Raw genomic sequence first — 4,127 nt, forward strand, 5'->3', positions numbered from 1 at the left:
ATTGGTGCAAATTCAGAAAAAAGTCTGCAAGGACTTGTATATTTGGATTTCAGCAATGACAAAATGGCCAACACAGCTCTTCTCTTTGGGTGTATATAACACCCTACACTTATTGGTGCAAGTTCTGACAAAAAGCCTGCAAGGACTTTTATATTTGTATTTCAGCAATGGAGCTCCTCTCTTTGCCACTCTATCCTACCCCTTCTGTATCCCTCTCTCAAATGGCGCTAGATCGCCGTGGAGGGCGATATTTATAGATTCCAAAACTTCCGACGTCATGATGACGTTTTGCCTTGTTTTGGAATCAGAAATTGCGTGAAAGTACCGAGTCGACTGTGCTCGGTACTCGGATCCCCTAAGTTCGGTTGGGTTCAGTTTTCAAGAAACCGAGCCCGCCCATCTCTAATTGACACCAACAGTAGGAGAATCAGATGGCATGCACAGATAATAACAGGAACATGGATAGCACAGTGATAGCACAAACTGGAAACAGTGAAAGATGGCACAGCAATAGTAACTCAGACATACACAGGATGATGCTTGTAATAATTAAAGCACTGAAGAACATGAATCACAGTAACAGTAGAATCACTGGTGCATAAATAGGTGCTCAGGGAAAGTAAGATAAGTGATGTAGAAGTAAGACACAGATACACCGAGATGGACTGGAAGCAAATCACAGATGCACAGGGAAAGCCAGATGTCTGAGGTGCAGGATAAACCAGGGCTCAGAAACACTGGACTGAGCAGGATTGCTGCAGCACAGACAGGAGTTGAGACGGAGGCCTTCCCTTTATAAACTGCACACCAAAGGGGGAAATATGGGAGGGTTATCCAGCCAGGAACTTGTGGTTTCCTCTTTTAAATAATCCACGGCACTGTTGAATCTGCACTTATCCCTTGTAGTAAACAGAAGTGCAGGTTGTCTGGAAAACAATATAGGGTCCCACCAGGTAATGAGAGATGTGCCTCAGTGTTTAACCAGTAGCTTCCTCAGGGAAATTATAATGTGTATTTGAGTGACTCTAGAACTGCCTTATATCGGGCAGAGATACTGGTCTTGATTGGCTGTGATGCCTAATTAATTAATCTGAATACTAGCCAAGTGAATCAGTTAGTTCCTTAGTGGTTGGTTGAGAAAAACTATAGCAGAGGGTTCTTTAGTGATAGTAATATCTGACTTAAATGTCACCCTCAGTAGGAACCTCATTCATCATCATCATCATCATTTATTTATCTAGCACCACTAATTCCGCAGCGCTGTACAGAGAACTCATTCACATCAGTCCCTGTCCCATTGGGACTTACAGTCTAAATTCCCTAACAAAAACACACACACAGACAGAGACAGACAGACTAGGGTCAATCTTGTTAGCAGCCAATTAACCTACCAGTATGTTTTTTTTTTTGAGTGTGGGAGGAAACCCACCCAAACACAGGGAGAACATACAAACTCCACACAGATAAGGCCATGGTCGGGAATTGAACCCATGACCCCAGTACTGTAAGGCAGAAGTGCTAACCACTACACCACCATGCTGCCCCGTTATGCCTCATTATGTGGGACCATAAAATATGGCCATGCCAGAGGTATGTACTCCTCTGGAGATATCCCATATATGGTGGGGTATGTTAACAGCTTAAGACTGCCAAAGCCCCAAATGTGGATAGACCAAAGTTTCTTCATAAATCAATCAATATTTTTTTTTTACCTGTAAGGTAATGTGGCTATTTTTCCGACATTTGGTGTATTCTGACTCAGATGGGTATGTCTATAACAAGCTGCTTCTTCTGCAGCGCCCTCTACCGACCTCTCCACAAACAGCCAGAGTTTTTAATTATGCTTCACCAATAACAAATGTGGTATGGTGACACCAACCAAAAATAAAACATAAGGGGTGGGCATCATTTTAAGGTGATTTTGCTTGCTATTTCCTAACCACTACACATGCATTTTTCGTGCACATTAAATGACCCCTTAATTTATAAAAGATCACAGGAGACAAAATTCTGCTTGTTCTATTTATTTTGTAAACTTATCCTACTTATCCTATCTTATCTATGCTTATACTAGTGTTTATAAGTGATTCTACAATGTATCATACTCCATACAATAACTTGTTTACATTAGTTTTTTTTATTTTCTTCATGTGATTTCATTATCCAATCTATGCAGTAATATTGAGATCCACTGGTAGTTAGTGGTCACTGTCAATAAGGTCAGGCGCTTTTTCTCTGATGTCGGTACCTGTAACCTGCAGCAATGAGAAATAAGAACGCATTAGATTGCACCTATATCGTCTATAGCCACGTGAAAATCTTCTATATCATTGGCCAAGACTACAGTATACACAAAGTAACTGGAACATATATATTTACCTCTCATTGTGCTTCTTTCATACATATGTATGGCTGTATTTGTTGTCTGCTCCTGGCTGAATGCTTAAGGTTGTTCCCCCCCAGTACCCTCTGCTCCTGGCTGAAGGCAAAGGCTGTTCCCCCCCCCCACTCCCCTCTGCTCCTGGCTGAAGGCAAAGGCTGTTCCCTCCCCACTCCCCTCTGCTCCTGGCTGAAGGCAAAGGCTGGTCCCCCTCACTCCCCTCTGCTCCTGGCTGAAGGCAAAGGCTGTTCCCCCCCCACTCCACTCTGCTCCTGGCTGAAGGCAAAGGCTGTTCCCTCCCCACTCCCCTCTGCTCCTGGCTGAAGGCAAAGGCTGTCCCCCCCACTCCCCTCTGCTCCTGGCTGAAGGCTGTGCTCCCCCCCCCCACTCTCCTCTGCCCCTGGCTGAAGGCAATTGACTTGTGGGCTCCCAGTCCCCTCTTTTATACCATGAAACTACTGTGTCATGTTACTGACAGCTTTATGAAGTCATATGGGCAGGGTTTGGGTGTGGCCTGGTCAAATGGGTGTGGTATGTTCAACTGTCATTTGGGTGTGGTCAATTTATTCAGTCATATGGGTGTGGTCACTTCAAATGTCAAATCGATGTGGTCCCTTTATTGTGTCATATGAATACGTGGATTAATTTTTGTAAATATAGTAGTGTAGCCTACAAAACACAAGAGCAAATTAACATGCTACTAATGCCACTTAAAATTAAAATGCATAAATCATATTAAAGTTTTATCTGGCATGTTTTCTGTGTCGGTGAACACTATAAAAGGTAATATCACTTCTCTTACCCCTTTATATTACTTGAAAATACCCTCTAACGTTGGCGTTATACAAAGGATAGTAACAATAACTCCATTTGCTCTATTTGTATGAAATCTGGTAAAATATAGAGTTGTTCCTATCATCATTTATGTATAGTCCCATCATATTACACAGCACTGTACAGAGAATATTTATCATTCTCATCAGTCCCTGCCCCATTGAAGCTTACATTGTAGTCATCAGTCAATAAGTCTACCTCTATGTTTTTGGATTAAGGAAGAAAACCCACAAAAAGAAAGGGAGAATGTATAAACTCATGACACCAGCAGCAATGCTAACCATTGAGTTGGATGGGAACCAGTTAAACAAGGTCTTATATCCACTGACATCAATATTGTGCTTTGTACTAGCATTTCTAACGCTAGTGGAACACATGGAAAAGGGTTTGAAATTAGACACCACCATTACTCTCAAACGTTAGCATGCAGCATCGTTTCATTTTTCTGAAAGATTCGTGCGCAGGCCTGGCGGTATTATTAGTTGAGATGCTCACTGACCCCCATGTTTTGGTTTTGGTTTGGTTTTAGATCTGGATTAACTTCGGGTTTTGGTTTTGCCAAAACCACCCCTGCGTGTTTTGGTTTGCTATTTTTTTACAAAATTAAATTTTTTGGGCTAAAATCAAATAATTTAGGTATTATTTTTTACCTACATTATTATTACCTCACTAATACTAATTTCCAGTCATTTCCATTCAATTTTGACCACCTCACAGGTCACAATATTATTTTCATACACTTTCAAACAGAGATTGCAGCAGTTCTTGCCAGTGATAAGAAATAGGCCATTGTCATGCCTAAGCATAAGACCATATAACAGAGGGATGGAATTAGCCCGAGGTGATATAAACGCTGCGGGGGCAGGCAGATGAAAAAGTTCAGGCATAGCAGGAGTTAACTTATATGGGTGGT

General features: G+C 41.8%; 1 long non-coding RNA gene across 1 annotated transcript; it reads right to left on the bottom strand.

The window, feature by feature from the left end:
* Positions 1-2,118: 2,118 nt before the first annotated feature.
* On the bottom strand, positions 2,119-2,440 carry LOC142149954 (uncharacterized). The gene is made up of 2 exons (XR_012690942.1): positions 2,380-2,440; positions 2,119-2,255 (listed from the first exon to the last, which is right to left on the bottom strand). It is a non-coding gene; the product is annotated as an uncharacterized LOC142149954 (long non-coding RNA).
* Positions 2,441-4,127: the final 1,687 nt, after the last annotated feature.

Source organism: Mixophyes fleayi, chromosome 4 (genome assembly GCF_038048845.1).
Source record: "Mixophyes fleayi isolate aMixFle1 chromosome 4, aMixFle1.hap1, whole genome shotgun sequence".
NCBI lineage: Eukaryota > Metazoa > Chordata > Amphibia > Anura > Limnodynastidae > Mixophyes > Mixophyes fleayi.